This window comes from Psammomys obesus, unplaced genomic scaffold (assembly GCF_907164565.1).
Source record: "Psammomys obesus unplaced genomic scaffold, mPsaObe1.curated_primary_1811, whole genome shotgun sequence".
NCBI classification, from domain to species: Eukaryota; Metazoa; Chordata; class Mammalia; order Rodentia; family Muridae; genus Psammomys; species Psammomys obesus.
Window position 1 is genome coordinate 26,727,496 of NW_026596040.1, and position 17,528 is coordinate 26,745,023.

The following is a 17,528-nucleotide window of genomic DNA, read 5'->3' on the forward strand; positions in this document are numbered from 1 at the left end:
TCCCGGTGTTCACCTCTCCCCTTTCAGTGTTCACCTGCCCCTCTCTTGCCTACCTGCTCCCAGAGCTTCATACCCTGGACCATCTCCCTGCTGTGCTTGGAAGCTCCAGGAGCCGCTGAAGGCTTCCGGCTGTACCTGGGCGATGGAAGTTAGCTCACAGGCCTTCTGGTTGGAATCTTCCCCTCTCTTCTACACCCGTGCTTCTGTGTTTTGCCGGTCCAGACTTCTGGCTTCTTTTTGTCTGTGTCTGTTTTTACTTCTCTCTGGACCCTCAGACCAGCTCCTTCCTTCCAGCAGGGGCCTCAAATGGTGGCGGGACAGTCTGTGCCCAGAGAACCAATGGCCTCAAATATGGGAGCTCCCAGAACTTGCAGAAGACACACAACATTTCCTCTCATAAGCTGTCTTGAAAGGACAGCGTCCTTAACTTCCACAGGCCAAAAGGACTCAAAACTGTTAAGTGGGGACATTCGCCTGGGGAAAAGGTACTAGCACTAGTCGCTTCCCTAAGGTTTAGCTCCCTAATCCGCTTGAGTTTCTTCCCCCTGAGGAGGGGGTGGAGTGGGGAGGGCTTGAGGCTTGCTTGACCCAGAGGGAAGCAAAGCCTCAGCAAAAAGGTGAGTCGTAGTGGTAGCTGATGGGCCACTATGAAGACTGCACCCCTCAAAGCAGAGGAGCCCGGGTGATGCCCAGCTTCCCTCAAGTGTTGATCTGAAAAGATGATGGCAGATTCCCCCCCCCCCCCACCGGAGCTGGGATCCTCACTCTCCACATCCGTCTTTCTAGGCTCTCAGATCTCCACCAAGACAGACTTCCTTCTCATTACTTTTCTTGATCCTTCTTCAGGGCCAACGCTATCCTGAGCAAGGTCACACGTATCACACAAAACCCCCGCACAGCCGGCTTTGAGGAGTTTAATTTCCAGACTGTGGGGCAAGAGAAATAAATAAGCAAGGGGAAATCACAACTTCTCTGGGTGGGAAGGGGTTCGCTTATGTGTGGCTAATTGCCCCAACAGTTCTCTTTGTGGTAAAATTGTCAAACAAACAAAAACATTAGTTGGCAACAGACTGAACTGAAGTCTGGCCCAGCTCAAAAAGTTTGAATTCCAAGAAGAACCTGTTAGGGCTGAAGCTGTCACTCAGGGTGGAGCACTTGCCTAAAAATGTCCAATCTCCAGCACCCGTTAAAATAAATTACAATACAGAAATAAGTTAAATCAATGAAAAGGAAAAAACCGCCTTTAGAGTTTTCCAACTCTGTACATTTTTCCTGTGATAGAATCCTAGACATCCCGTGAGGGGACAGGGCAGGTCTTACCGAAAGAGAAGAGAAGATGAGACTCAATATGAGCCATCCAATGGAGGAGCAGGACTGGACCTCCAAGAGGCTGATTCCTCATCCCAAAGTCTCCGGATGCATTTAGCCTCTGGTTATTACTGCAGTGTGAAGTTTTTAATCGAATCAAAGTGCCTCCTGGCTTGCAGCCCATCTTTGATCCCTTGCCAGAGTCCCCCGAATCCTGCATCTCTGAGCCTGAGAGGGAAACCATTTCGTTCAGGAAGAAATGAGATCCCAATCCCCAAAGAATGGCCTTTGAGCAGACAGTCTTGTGAGACTGCAGCCTTGGGGGAGGCTCTTGAAGCAGAGGCACTGACCCTACCAGTCGCCTGGTGGCACCCCAGCGGGTCTTCGGGTCTTCTGAGGCTGGCTAGGTGGAGCAGGTGGCTAAGGTGCTGAGCTAGAGGGAAGCCGCGGGGAATAACTCTTGCTATTTGTTATTGCCTTTTGGCCAGAATGCATTTCTTCTGTGAACCTGGCCCATAGTGAATCTTTCTCTGCGGTTGGCGCAGAGCAAACCGGCAGCATTTCTTAAGCTGCCCACAAGCTGCTGTGGGGACTCCCTTCCTCTCTCCCCAAAGTTAATTCCTGCTGGAGCTGCTCAGCTCTACACACAGCTCCAGGTGAGGTGAGCTTTTATTTACTGTTTATTAGAGCCTTGGGAGAGAGGCAGGGAGGACTTCCATGGCCCCGATGAGGCCTGAGGGCTGGGGCCTGCCTTTGTGTGGGACATAAAGAGCCAGTCAGGACCATTGTGGGCACAGTGGAGGGTACTCCAAGCAATCAGCTGGGGGTCATTGTTAGGAGCTAATCTACATGTGTATTTCCCAAGAACTCGATTAGAGAAAATGAATGGACAGACATGTCCCTAATTCTCCTAGCTGGAGCCCTGTTTTCCAGCAGTTAAGCTAGTTCATAATCAGCTCTGCTTCAGCAAAAGTGGGGAGGCTGGCTTCTGAACTCCCCCTTTGTTGAATTCATTGATTCATTAGATGGATCAGAGAGAAAGAGCTCCCTCTTCCCAGCCCCCACCTGTGGCTGACCTTAGGCACAGTGCTCTATTCATCTTGATGGTGTTCCGGGAAGCAGCACCAACTGACGTGGGGGGAGGCATGTCTGGTGGGTGTGGTGTCAAGCGAATGTTATTATCTTGGGGGTATGTACAGGGTCCACTTTCTGGAAGTATCCAACCCGAGGTTTCAGCCACTGCACTCCCTTCTGCAGAGAGGCTTCTCTAACCTGGAGCAGGGGAAAGGTCCCCAGAGAATCAAGTCTATCCAGCCCCATCTCTAGTAACCTTTCCTCTCAGCACCATCATGTGTTTGGGTTTAAAAAAAAATGTCTTCAATTGAGTAAAGCCAACTCGATGAACCACCTGCATGTAAATTAGACAAGATGCATTTAATCCTAGAATGTTCCAGCCTCTGCCATACAGCACTCAGGAAACTCCTTTCCTCACTAACTAACTAATTCAGGGAAGAGAACTTTATTCTAGCTTTAACTAAAGTGAAACACAACTTGGGTTGTCATTCAACACACAAACACAGTGTTCAACAATTTCACTTGAAGAGCTGGCCGATCTAAGCCCTTTGGCAGGAGACATGGAGCTGCCGGATCTGCAGTTTGCCCTGCTGGGTTTCAGTCTTGCTTTGGTCCAGTATTTCCTTACTGCCCCCCCCCCCCCGTTCCTCCCTTTGAATGGTAATGTATTTTCTGCGCCATTGTGTGTTGGAAGTATGTGATTTGATTTTTGCTTTTACAGGGCTTACAGTTACTAGACTTTGGACTTTTGAACGATATTAAGACTGCAAAAGACTAAGGGGACTTTTGGAGTTACGCTAACTGCACTTTGCATTGTGGTATGACCACAGTCCTATGGGAACAAGGTGTGAAATGAGTAGTTTGGATGAGAGTGTCTTTCACAGGATCATGTATTTGAATACTTGGTCCCCAGTTGATGGGGGAAGGATGAGTCTGCACAGCCCCTTGGAGGAAATGTTTCACTGGTGGTGGGCTTTGATGTTTCACAAGACTCATTTGATTCTCAGGGCTCTCCCTTTGCCTCCCACTTTTGGATTAAGATGTAACATCTCAGCTGTTCTTTGCTCCACCACCATGAACTCTCACTCTCTGAAACCATAAGCCAAATAAATGACTTCAATTATAAAGTTGCCTTGGTAGACTGAAGAGGTCACCCTCTAACCAGCAGGACTCCTAGTGGAGGGAGGGGAACACCAAACCATCCACAAAAATTTTGACCCAAATTTACCCTGCCTACAAAATGTGCAAGGATAAAGACAGAGCAGAGATTGAGGGCATGTTCAGCCAATGCCTGGCCCAATCTGAGACCCACCCCATGGGAGAGAGCCAACTGCTGACACCATTAACAACACTATGGGTGTCTAGAATAGCTGTCCTCTGAGGCTCCACCCAGGAGCAGATCAAAGCAGATGCTAAGACTCACAGCCAATCATTGGTCTAAGCTCAGGGAGCCTTGTGGAAGAGTGGAGGGAAGGATAGAAGAAACCAGAGGGTACAGGAGCTCCACAAGAAGGCCAACAGAGCTGACTACCTGGGCCCAGGGGGACTTGTGGAGAAGAAAGCACCAACCAAGGAATGTACATAAACTGGACTTAGGCCTCCTACACATATGTACCTGATGCGCAGCTTGGTTTTCATGTGGATCTCTTAGGAAGGAGAGCAGGGGCCGTCTCTAACAAGGACTCTGTTGCCTGCTTTTTGATCACTTCTGCTGGTGGGGCTGCCTTGCCTGGCCACTGTAGAAGAAGATGCACTCAGTCCTGATGTGACTTGATGTGCTGGGGTTGGCGTGTGTGTGTGTGTGTGTGTGTGTGTGTGTGTGTGTGTAGCTCCCCTTCTCTGAGGGATAGGTAGGGGAGGGGAGATAGGGGGAAGAGGGAGGGAGGGGGCCTAGGAGGAGAGGAGGGAGGGCTATGATTCAAATGTAAAGTGAATAAATAAACTAATTAAATAAAAAGAAGAAAAAAAAGGTAAGACAGAAAAAAAAAGAAGTTGTCTTGGAAATCGTGTTTTATCACAGTGATAGAAAAGTAACTAAGATAAGCAGGTAAAGTAAGAAAATTGGAAGCCAGGGAAAATGGGAATAATATACTCCAGAGAAATGTGGGAGTGAGGAAGCTGTGATGGCCAATCTATAATTAACAGGTATTTCAAGTGATGACAGGTCCAGTTTGAACTAATAAAGTGCTCCATTCAACTTTCCAAGACTATGTCTTGAGAAGTTTAGTGACTTCTCCTTGTACCTAGGGCTCAATATCACTCTCAGAAGGCTGTGACAACATATTTTTAAGCATCTAAAATTGTTTCTAAATAGTTGTTTTCAATGCCATGAGTTATCCACAGGGGTTGAATAACCCCTATCAAAATGCTTAAAACAAGAATATTTAAAATTTTTGATTTCTTGTCAATTTAGAAAATTTGCATATGTATAATGAGATAACTTGGGACAAGACCCAGGTCTAACCAGGAAATTCATGGATATTTCACGCACATGTTATATCTGTAATCTTGAAGGTAATATGATAGTTTTATTGTGCATGTGTGCCGACTGGAATTGCTCACTAGTGACCTCATGTTGGCAGTCTAAAAGTTTCAGGTCTTACAGCGTTTTCATATTTCAGATGTTAGGGATATACTTGTATTCTATTACAGACTATATAACAAGTTCAGTTAATGAGCTGCAATAGTTGTGTGCCTCCCATTTCCAATTAGTGAGTTTGTTAAGTATATAGTAAGCAGAAGAATAAATATTGAGTAGGAGACAGGAAAGGGCAGCAGACAGGAAAACATCATCAAACCAGGAGCTCACAACATCCAATAGTGTCTTGGGGATTCTATTGCTGTGAAGAGATGCAATGGCTATAGCAACTCTTACGGAGTAAAACATTTAACTGGGGCTGTTCAGAGGTTTTGTTTTGTTTTGTTTTCCAGGCAGACATGGTGTTGGAGAAGTAGCTGAGAGTTCTGCATCTTGATCTATAGGTAGCAGGGAGAGAGAGAGAAAAAGAGAAAGAGAAAGAGAGAGAGAGAGACTTGGCATGGCTTGAGGTTCTGAAACCTCAAAGCCCACCCCAAATAACACATGTCCTCTAACAAGGCCACACCTCCTAATAATGCCACTCCCTGTGGGGAGTGTGGGGGCCATTGTCATTGAAACCACCACACAAAAGAGACACCGGAGTAACCCAAATGAGACCACAAACAAGGTAAAATAATCAAATCAGGGCTTAGAAATGACCAGCAGAAGTCAACTAATAATGAATATCCTCAGCCACTTTCAGGAATGTTACAACCTGTTCACTCTCTGTTAATATCTCCAGACTACATTGAATTAAATGGTGGTACAAGGATATTGAAATGAATGATAACCCCACAGTAATGATTGTGTCCACATCATCATGAGCCAACGAGGAGAAGGGCTTTGTGGAGTTGTTTCTGCCTCATGCGGGAGCCCTTTACATTCAGAGCATAGAGGAGCAGAGCTCATTTCACCCCAGAGCAAAGAGCAGTTGGCAGCTGTAGGGCTTCCCAGAGGAGGTAACAGCCCTTATTTCAAACACTTCTTTAAGCAAAAACTAGGACCGAAAGTCTCTGCAGACCATCTGGCATGAGGCAAGAACCCTGCCCTGCTCAGCCTCTTCCCGTGGCTTGCCAGACACAATCATTTTGGAACCAGGACTGCTTAAAATTAGTTTCTCATTGAAGCCCCTATTTTTCAGAACTATAGATGGCACCTATGTAGAAGGGACGGGCATCTCAGTGATTCTTTCGCTCTGTTTTCTCACACCTGGTACCTTCCCTTTCAGGAAACAAAATGATTTACCAAGGTGGTTCAGGACATTGTAGTCAAGGTTAGACGAAGAGGCTCTAGACTCTCCAGCTTGCCGGGAATTTCTTTGGACTCAATACCTGCTCTGGGATGCTCAGGCTCTCACTTGGACATCTCATAGCCATGAGATGTCTTCATGAGCCATCTCATGAAGGCCGTATCTGTATCCAGTCCCCCAAGCCTCACGTCTGTTGTGCAAAGGCAACGAGACACTTCTTCATTCTATACCCTAATTTTACCAACCCAGTTGTTTTGCTTCTGAGCTTGCTTTTGTAACTTGTGCCAGACCATGGAGCTTCTATGTAATAGAAAGAAAATTCTACTGGCACTAGGTTTACAAGGCCTTAGTGCATCAGAACCCCTACCCGCTGTCCTGTGAGAGCTGCAGGCAGGTTTTCCCCAGAGCTATTGTCACATCTGTAGTTCAAAATAAGCAACAGTAGGAGCACTTTCATCTCAGAAATTGTCAAGTATTCAAAATCGGGGTGTTCCACCATTTCCTGGAATCTCACAGCTCCTGTCCCCCTAAGGAATGAAGATATCTATTAATATCAGTTTTAAAACTAGAACAGAAGTATGATCTACTAGATAAGAATGCTCATCTTCCTTTGAAAGGGCAAAGTTGCATCATTTCAGAATGTGTAAATAAAAGGGAGGCATTTGAATATCTACCAAAGAAGGGGACCTTTGGGGGCTGCTGGGAGCAAAGCTATATTAAGATAATGCCTCTTTGCTTGTTTTCTAATTAAACTAATTGAATTCAGAGTGTCTGGGGGAAGCACTAGAGACATTTATCTTGAGGGGATGATGATCTCCAAGCTCAGCAATCCTCTTAGAGCACTAAGAAGGCAAATCCGAGGACGCCCGCCCGAGTGCCGCAGCCTTGGGCACACCTATGCCTGTGCTTTTGTCTTCCCTTCTTGTTTCGGGAAGCCTGTTCCACTCAGTGCCACTCGCCGAGCACTACACGCAAATGAACACACGCTCAGACTTTACTCCCCCAGACTCCCTTTTCAAACAAGAGCGTAGCGCCTTCTGTTTTATCAGTTTAGTTTGAAGTGTGAAGACAGACTCAGGTCACAGCCACACTCAGACCCACTGAAAAAGAGCCCGTCCCAAACACAAACATCAGGGCTGCCTTTTACTTTTTTTTTTTTTTTTTTTGAACTTTTGTACTTTGTAATGACACTGACTATATCATCTCAACCACTGTTAAGTATAGAATTCTTTGGCACTAAGAACACTGACATTGCTGTGCAACCATCCCCGTTTTCACCTCCAGAATTTCTTCATTTTCCACAATTCTTCCGTATCTCTGTGAATCCCCTTGTCTCTCTTTCTCTAATACAGGTTCAGTCCACCGTCCTTCCGTCTCCTGCCTGTTATGATTCACTCTCTTCTTTGCACTCAGCAGCCAGGTAACTACTCTACAATGTAAATCAAGGCTGTATGTGGTGGTGTACCCTTGTAGTCCCAGCACTAAGGAGTCAAGGGCAGGGAGAACATGAGTTCAAGGTTGGCCTCATATACAAGTTCCGGATCAGTCAGGGCAACATGGTAAAACCGTGTCTCAAAACAAAACAAAACAAATGGTAAGATAGGCCAATCCATTCCTTGAATAAAACCCATTCAAACCAACTGTTATACTTAGGATCAAATCAAAACTCCTTGCCCTGCTCTATAAGACCATCTCTTTCCCAGTTTTGGGACCACCTCCTCTGATACTTAGGACCTCCAGACCCTTCCTGCTTCAAGACTTTTGCACCAACTGTTCTCTTTCCCAGAAGTGCCCTCCCTGTAATTTTCATATTTTCTTCATTCTTGTTCTGTTTTTGTCTATAGCATCAACCAGCCTTCAAACCTCTTTGTCACTAACAAACTGGCTTGATGCCTGACTCTCACTGGAATGTGAGCTTTATGAAAGTGAAGACTTCGTTAGCTAGGTCTCAGCACCCAAACTGCCTATGGTGACCGTTGATTTCATGTAACTGTGAGGAGCTCTACTTTACAGCTGAGGAGACTATTAAGCAAAGGGGTCTTGTTTCACACAGCTACTAATGGCACAGATACGTTTTTCACATTCTTATACCCAGTTATCTGGAGTTTTCTAAAATAATATTTCTTATGTGTTTGAAAATATCAGACTTCTTTGCCTTCTCTCTCAGAAAGCCCACAGGGATCATTTGATCACTTTCAAAGGGCATTCAGTCTGCTCCTGCCTCGTTAGCGTTAGTGTTGGTTGGGGTTCCCTCACCGCCTTTGACGTGAGCCTTCATTAACTGAGGAGACAGGACTTCCCTCAGGGCCACTGCCACCTTGCTCTAAGACCACGCCGCCGTCCCCGGGGATACCATTCTTTGTTCTCAGTGGCTCTGGCAACTCCATGGCACTCCATTTGGGTCGTTAACTTATTCGTTTACTGTGATTTTGTGCATAATTTTTTGGTCCATTTTTTTTGTACTTTCTCCTTTGACCCTTTAAGCCCTAAAAGTGCTGATCCTATATGTCCTGATGAATCTAATTAGCCCCAGATGCTTTCAATAGGGTCTCAGGGGCTACCCAGAAGTGTCTTCATTCAAGTGGAGGAGCCCAGGACTCACTGAAGACCTTGTAATTAAATGAATGATCTTTAGTGAAATGCAGCTTGGAAGTTTGAGGGATTTCTGAAATGACTTACAAAAGCAAGCAAGCATCATTTGGCATACACTCTCCACCTTCCCATAGCTCGGGAATCACATAGCCTAAGAACGATTCTCTTTCGATCTAAACGGAATTGTGCAAATATGGTTTTCCGAGGTTGATAGCATTTTAGAGTTAGGTAAAGAAGGAAGATTTCAGAATCCGTGAATTTGTTACGCTGCTCTATTTTGGGTTACATTTAATCTTTTACATGATAAAAATTTTAAAAGATAAATTTTACAAGGTTTCTAAATCTGAATTTAGCCTGTGTGGTTCCATATTTATAATACCTCTCAGGCATTATTTCTGTGGCTTCTCAAAAATACTATTTATAATGTTTAAAAAAAACCTCTTAACTATTCTATTTGTCAATAACAGAAACAGAAATGAGGGGCTTTGTAGATCACTCAGTTGCTAAAACACTTGCCATGCAAGCACAAAGATCAGAATTTAGTCTCCCAAAATCCACATTAAAAAAAAGAAAAAAAGCAGGCATTCTGGTATACATTTGTAATTCCAGTACTGGGGACTGTGGGGTTTTGCTGGGCAGTCAGTGTAGTCGATCAGAGATGTTCAAACCTGGGAATGACATTATCTCAGATCAAGTCAAATCAAACAAAACTTTGAAATGAGTGGCATCCTGAGAAACAACATTCAAGTTTTACCTCTGACCCCACATGCAAACACACACATGTACACACATGAACATATAAGGAGGAACTGATAGCAGGAATTCAGAAATGTCCACCTCCGCCCACGTTGTTCACACACTATTCACAACAGCTACAATTTAGAGAGGTGTGAGTGTTCCCCAGATTAAAATGCCACTTATGAATATTGTAGAGCATTGCCCCGTCTTTAACAGAGCGGTACAACCTCAGCTCAACCCTTTCCACCCTCATGGTGAAAGCAGAGTTGTCTTCAGATGGTCACATGCACACACACACACACACACACACACACACACACGAAATACTAAATCTACAAACCTGCAATAGAAAGAGGACATATGATACAGCATGGACAAACCTTAAAGATGGCGTCATAGGTGAAACAAGGCAGTTTGAAAACAGCAGTACTGGACTGTTCTGCTCACGTTGAAAGTACTTCAAGGAGTCAAGGTCACAGAAGCAAGCTGGGTGTGTGGCCTGAGCCTGTAAGCCTAGTACTGGGATAGCAATGGTAGGGTGATGATGATGATGATGATGATGATGGTGGTGGTGGTGGTGATGATTAAGAGTCCAGTCTGTGCTACATACTGAGATGATGTCTCAAAAATGCAAAATATTCATAGAAAAATAAATTAGAACCCGCAGCGAGGGAGTGGTGAAAAAAAAATGTTGTTCTCTGGGTACAGAATTTCAACTGGAAAGACTAAAAAGTGCCGGAAAAGGATGGGTCGTGATACCATGAAAGCAAAATTGCGAATGTACTTAGGCCCATTCACCTGGAAAATGGCATGTTTTGTGCTGTATATATTTTACCAGAATTAAAAACGACAAGAGACTTTTTTTTAAGAGAAAAATTAAAAACTAACTCCAGTCTTAAGGGGGTGGGGGAGGAGGACATTCAGAGACTCTCAAGTGTTCTAGTGTTACCTGCGAGAGCTGTGTTTTGGTCTGGGGGAAGGGATCTCTTGCTGAAGGGATCTCTTGTTCCAGGGTTGCATGCTGGGGTTGTGTAGGACTGCATCATATTTCTAACACTTCCTGGTGATGATGATCCTGCTGAGAGCTTGGACGGGCTGTGGATGTGAACAAGAAGACAAGAAAAAAAGGAGACGGACCATCCTGAAGCCTTTGTGCTGACCAGCAGAGCACCCTGGGTTTCCGACTCTCTCATTGGATCTACACAAGACGTCTTCTTGTTTTAGAAGCTTGGGAGCACTCGTCCTTCACTTGCTTGGGGAGATAAAGAAGACAAATCCACTCTCCAGAAAACCTGTGCTTAGAAACTGGGTGTATTGATTCCTTTTTAACGCTTAAAAGTATTTTTCACACTTATTTATTTTTCTTGTGTGTATGTGTGTGTGTGTACTTATAGTTCAGCCTCCTAACCCAGGTGGGGTTGTGGGGTTGTAGCTCAGGTCATCAGATTTGACAGTCGTCCTTACCCCTTGAGCTGTTTCACTGGCCCAATTTCTTTTTTGTAACCCTTGTGAAAATGTACAGTTTCATGAGAGTAACATTTGTGTATTGGTCAGTGATTGTTTGTTGTGGGGTCCTGGGGACTGAAGTTAGGATTTGTGTGTGTGGCATACCACTGAAATGTCTCATCAGCACACTCTTCAGTGCTTTGAACTCTCACACAGAAGTCCTGCAGTCAAACACAGGCCCAGGAAGCAACCATCCGTCCATTTCTGGATGCCTGGGTGGAGGAGAAAGCAAGTCTGAAGTATGTAGAGCATCATAAACTTCATTTCATCTTTTTGTTTCAGCTGCTGGTAAAAGTAGAGAGCTCACCCCATCCCAGCATTCAACTATGAAGTGTGAAACAGAAAAAGAAGGATTTCAAGCACATAAGAAATTTGAAACGATTAGAAGCTTTGCAGGCCTACTATTAGGTTCAAAGTCAGTGTTTTCTCTAGAAAATATGCTCATTCTGCCCATGGATTCATCTACCATCTTCTTGTGTCTCCTGCTTTTGAAGGCATATTTCAAATTTCATTGCACCTCCCAAAATCCCATTAGCTAGAACTCTGCATTCTTGAAGGATTCTAGTTTAGTACCTGAGTCTTTTACATAACTCTGGCAGATCTTTTACCAAAGTAGTTGTACTGTTATATTCTCTTTAATAGCATTCATTCATCCTGACAGCTCTGTACTTTCTCCAACACTTAGTGGAGTCAGTCTATTAACCTAGGTTTTCCTGGACTTGCTTTGTAGACCAGGCTGGCCCCCATCTCACAGAGATCCCCTGCCTCTGCCTCCCTGAGTGTTAGGATTACATGCATGCACCACCACACCGAGCTAGGGCACATTTTTATATCTTGGTTGTTTGCATATTGACATTGGTCATTTAAATATTATTTTTCACTGCATATTTGCTGAGCTTTTGCTTTTATTTTCACTATTTTAGTTATTTTTGAGTTGTAACTGTCCTTTTAAATTTTTATTTATTTATTACAATTTATTCACTTTGTATCCCAGCTGTAGCACGCTACCCCATTCCCTCCCAATCCCACCCTCCCTCCCTCTTCTCCCATGCCCCTTCCCCAATCCACCGATAGGGGAGGTCCTCATCTCCTTCCATCTGACCCCAGCCTATCAGATCTCATCAGGACTGGCTGCCTTGTCTTCCTCTGTGGCCTGGTAAGGCTGCCCTTGACCTCAGGGGGAGGTGATCAAAGAGTCAGCCACTGAGTTCAGCAGGGTATTAAAGCAGATGCTGAGACTCATAGCAAACTTTGGGCAGAGTGCAGGGAATCTTAGCAAAGAAGGAGGAGATAGACCTGGAGGGGACTGTAGCTCCACAAGGAGAGCAACAGAACCAAAAATTCTGGGCCCAGGGGCCTTTTCTGAGACTGATCCTTCCACCAAGGACCATTCATGGAGATAACCTAGAACCTGTACACAGATGTAGGGGTAGCCCATGGCAGCTCAGTCCCCAACTGGGCTCCCTAGTAAAGGGAACAGGGGCTGTCTCTGACATGTAGCTGTTCTTATATGCATGCCTGTGTGTATACACATTCCCTGCACCCCAGTTCTTTGTCAGGTATGTAATTTGCTAATAGTTTCTCCAATCTAAAATGCATGAACAGCTACCTTTTTTAATGGTGTCTCTTGATGAGCAGAAGTTTCATAAAGTCTAATGAATCAACAAGCTTTGCTTATCCTAAAATTATGAAGATGTTCTCTGTTACATTCTAAAAGTTTTACAAACTTGGCTTTATGCTTAGGTTTAATCCACACTGAATTAAGATATTTGCTACAGTGTGAGGTAAGGGTCTACATTTAATGTATTTCTGCATATTTAATTCATTCATGGGATTGGATTGGTGCCACTGTCAAAACTCATTTAGTTGGAAATTAGTCAATAGTTTACAGTTAGTGATAGGAAAGACATGGGGATGGATATGATGGTGTTGGCAAAGGGAGACTCCAAGGTGATGGAATAATTCTGTATCCTGATTGTAGTGATTGATGGTTACACAAATCTATGCAAGTGATAAGATGGTAGCAAACTAATTGCACACATTGAACTTCCTGATTTTGCCATTGTACAACAATTATAAAAGAAGAAGTCATTCTGTTGCAACCTGCTTAAATTCTATAGCCCCTCTGTTGAGACATACTTTATTTTGTAGCATAAGTATGGCCCCTCTGTTAACACCTGCTGTAGCCTTTAGCATATCAGAAGCCATTTTGCCTCCAAGTCTCCATTTTGATTATGTCTCTATGGTTTCATTTCTCAAACTTTGAATTCTTCATTACCTGGACACTCTATGAAGTTCTCCAACTGCAGAACCAATCAAATTAAAGGCTAGTAAGAGACGCTTTGTCTAGCTAGTAAAAAATGATATAATGTTGCTTCTTATACCCGGATACTTGGCTATGTTTTTGTTACCTGGTTGTTAACTAGTTGCTGTTTGTTTCCTACACCTGGTTACAGTTTTGTTACTTAGTTATTACACGCTTACTTTTTTTTAAGTATAAAAACCTACCTTAGAAGCAGAGCAACATCATAGTGTAGCTCCAGATTATATCCCTGGCTGGTAAATGCCTTTTTATCGTGTTCTATAAACATCTGTTGAGTTCAGCCTGGTGTCCGAGTGGTCAGTGAGTGGCTATTCCTGAACCTGTAACAATTCAGGAAAGCTGAAGGAAGTACGTGGCACCTCTCAGAAGAATCTTTGCAAAAGTCCAGGGAATCAGCTGATGTATAAGCACAGGTCTGTTTCTGGGCTCTATATGCTATTTCAGTGATCGGTCTGCAGCAGCATCATTTTGTCACGGTTACTGAAGTTTGAAGAAAGCCTCAAGCAAGTAGATCGTCCAATCTTGATTGTTTTTTTTTTTTTTCCAATCTTGCTTTTTTTTTTTTTTTTTTTTTTGAGGTGTATTCTATATCTCTAACTTCATTTGACTTTCCAATGAAATTTTGGAGCAGCTTAACCCTTCCTCCATGTGGAAGGGTTCCTCCATTCCTCCATATGGCTGGGATCTCACTGACTCAATCAGTTCGGAGGGTATGAATTCCAGAACACATAAACTCTTCTGATACATGGACATCTTTGTTTTCAGTGTACAAGTTTTCCACATCCATTAATAAACTTATCGCTAAGAATTTTGTCTCCTACTGCTACTGGTAGTAAAATCATTTCAAATCTCATTTTTAAAAATGTGAGAAGGATCTCATTAGATAACCCCACGCAGTCCTGGAACCCTGTCGTAGACCAGAGTTCTATATGGGTGGGCCTCAGACTCACTGTGATCCATCTGCCTCTGCATCCTGGGTGCTGGGATCACAAGCCAGTGTACCTCACCTCACCCTGGCCCTCCATTTCAGTTAGAGTTCCCTATAGAAATATAACCAAAGGAACATATATGTAATACATATAGTGTATGGATATATGCATATAATTATTTAGAATTTATTAAGTGAGCTTTAAAATAATCAAATGGCCAAACCACACCAGAGGTGCCTCAGTGTCAGAGCAGTCCCAGAATAGCTGTCTCTTACTGGGGAGACTACCAGCAGTCATTTGGCCCACAAGGTGGGGCCCTTTAGTAGTCAAAATCTGGCACTCGAAGTCTGCAGGGCTCCTGAAGAGCTGCTGGTTCCTTTTCCAAGATGAGTGTTTGGAAACACTGGCTCTAGAGTCAGTGAAGGACTCAGCTACAGCAGCAATAGGGAAAATTAACTCTATGGCAAGAGAGAAGGGCAAGCCGGTGAAGGGCAGGAGTAAATGTCCTCCTGAAATACTCTTTCATTATTATTATTTTTTAATCTGGGCTTCTACTAGAAGGCGCCATGCACAGTCCAGGACAGGTTGCTGATGAAGTCTGTCTGTAAACATGAGGCAGGGACAAGTGACCCCTGGCTAGCTTGCTAAGCTAGCCAAACTGTGAGCTCTGGATTCAAGTGAAAAAAGCTGCCTCGGCATAAAGGTGGAAAGCAATTGAGGGAAGACACTCGGTGCCAACATCTAGCCTGGGCATGCCTCTGGCACAGGCGTATGAATGTGCACGAACAGCATAAATACATACACATGCAAAAAAAAAAGTGCCTGCATTTGAGTTGCTGGCTTGAGTTTCATAAGTTGTAGATGAATTCTAGCGTGGGAATAGGAGAGAATTTCCAACAAGTTCTGCAATGGCTTTAAAATCTACATCTGTCATTTTATACTGCATGATTACTAATTTTTTAAAAAATTTTTAAAAATTGTGTTTTTTGATTGCTGGTCTCGTGTAGCCCATGCTAGCATCAAACTCACTCTGTAGCCAAGGCTGGCCTTCAACTCATGATCACCCTGCCTCTACCTCCCATATGCTGGGCTTATAGACATGTGTCACAACATTCAGCCTAAAATCAAACTATTGATCGACTCTAAAAGATGTTGAAGATAATGTCCTACAGTATCAAATACGGTCTCAGCAAAAGAACTAAAAGGTAAATAGGCACACCCATATTCTTAGAACACGCATTTGTTTTATTATAATAATGAATGCTAACACTATATGTATAATTGTTTCCATTATTTTTTCTGATTTGTTGTTAGTGAAATTCACTCCTATAACTATATACATGAGTGTGTGTAAAACTTTCTCAGGTGAAAGGGATCCCAAGAAAAAGCTTAATAGGCTCTGACCTAACATACACATCCTCCCTGCCTGAATCCATGTGTGGGGGACTTGGCGCTTCCTGGGGTGTTGTGATCTGGCGTAATGTGCTGGAGCAGCGGTTCTCAACCTGTAGGTTTCGATCCTTTCACAGGGGTTGCCTAAGGCCATCGGGAAACACAGGTATTCGTATTACGATTTGCAACATGAGCAAAATTACACTCACAAACTAGCAACAATAGCAACTTAATAGCTGGAGGGCACTGCCACATAAGGACCTATATTAGAGGGCTGCAGCATTCGGAAGCTTGAAGCCCTTGTACTAGGGTGCGGTGAAAGTTAGGGCTAGCCCCCTGTCATGCTGTTAACATGTATACTCCCGTGTGTGGGGATATGAGTTGGCGGATTATATTATGGGATGGCGCTGTGCTGTGATGGGGGTAGTGTGTTGCGGTGTTACGGGATGGCATAGCACCGTGGGGTAGCGTTGTGGTATGTCGGCGTGGTGTGGAGCTCTGGTGTGCCACTTCGGTGTAGAGGCATTGTGGTGTGGTGCTGTGGTGTGGCCTCCTGTGACTCCAGTGGAATCATGGGTAGCTCTCCTGCAGCCTATGCAGCTCCATGGGGACAATGACCAAATGGTATTGTGGTAATTTGGGCTGTCAAGAGGGAAGTGGCAATTTAGTGACTTTTCTTGGGCAGGTTGGCTTCATATTTTATAAGAAAGCAAGTCTTTTTGCCATCCTGCAGCTGCTCTATTGAATAATTAGACACAGCTGCTTTATGTCACAGATGTACAAACCTCATGGTGACACAGCACCTCTGACCCAGCCCACCACACCGTTAACTAGAGCACAGCGACTGGCAACAGCTGAACATGTCATTTAAAGCTATATTTTAAAGTTTCTTATATAAAACGAATCACAGCTCATATACTAACTTTAATAGGAGATGGGCGAGGTTTTAAAGTGTGTCCGTGGTGTGAGGGGCTGTGGCTACAAGGTGAATCAACCTCAAACACAGCACCAGAATTCTGCAGGAATTTCTGGCAGGTGCTAAACCTTGCAAAGGACCATCAGTTCGGAACTTTACTCCTTGGTTTTAGTTCCATGATTTTATAACTTGAAGCTGCATCTTGTACACTGTACAGGCATCTGGGCTTGCACCCATGTTATTATCTTATTACCCTCTAATAGAGAATTTCTTCTGCATAAAATTGTTCTCTACCCTTATTTGTTCTATGAACAGATTCACTAGAAAGATCCTTCTGTTTTGTCTTGGTTGGTGTTGGCCAAACAGTTCCGTTTCTAGGGCAAATCTTTGATTCATTGTCTTTAAAAGAACTGATTTTTAGAAAAAGGACTCTGATGTCTACCCAGAAAACCAGCTCAGAATGTCAGTGCAATGTCCTGGAAGGGAGGCTGAAGAGTGGAAGTTAGAGCAACAGGAAAAGAGACGGGGAGTAGGGAGCTAAGTGGAAAAAGAATGACAGGTTGACTGAAGTTTGTAGTACTGTTTGTCTACCCTGTGTCCCCACTGCTACCAGAGTTCAGACAGAAGGAACCATGAGCAGCAATCGTTGTCCTGACATCCCTCAACCTTAAACTTTGCCCCCTTCAAGGTAGTTCTTTTTAATGCCTGAGAAGTTTCCACACTGATTTCCAGCGTGGCTGTATTAGTTGGTACTAACAGTGAATAGGGTTCCTCTCCATCTTTTGTCATTTTTTTGGGGGGTGGTGGTGGTGGTGATAGTCTCTCTGACTAGGGTGAGATGATATAACAGATGATATTAGTTTGCATTTCCTGATGGCTAGAGATGTTGAGCACTTTTTCTGCCCATGCTTCTCATCTTTGAT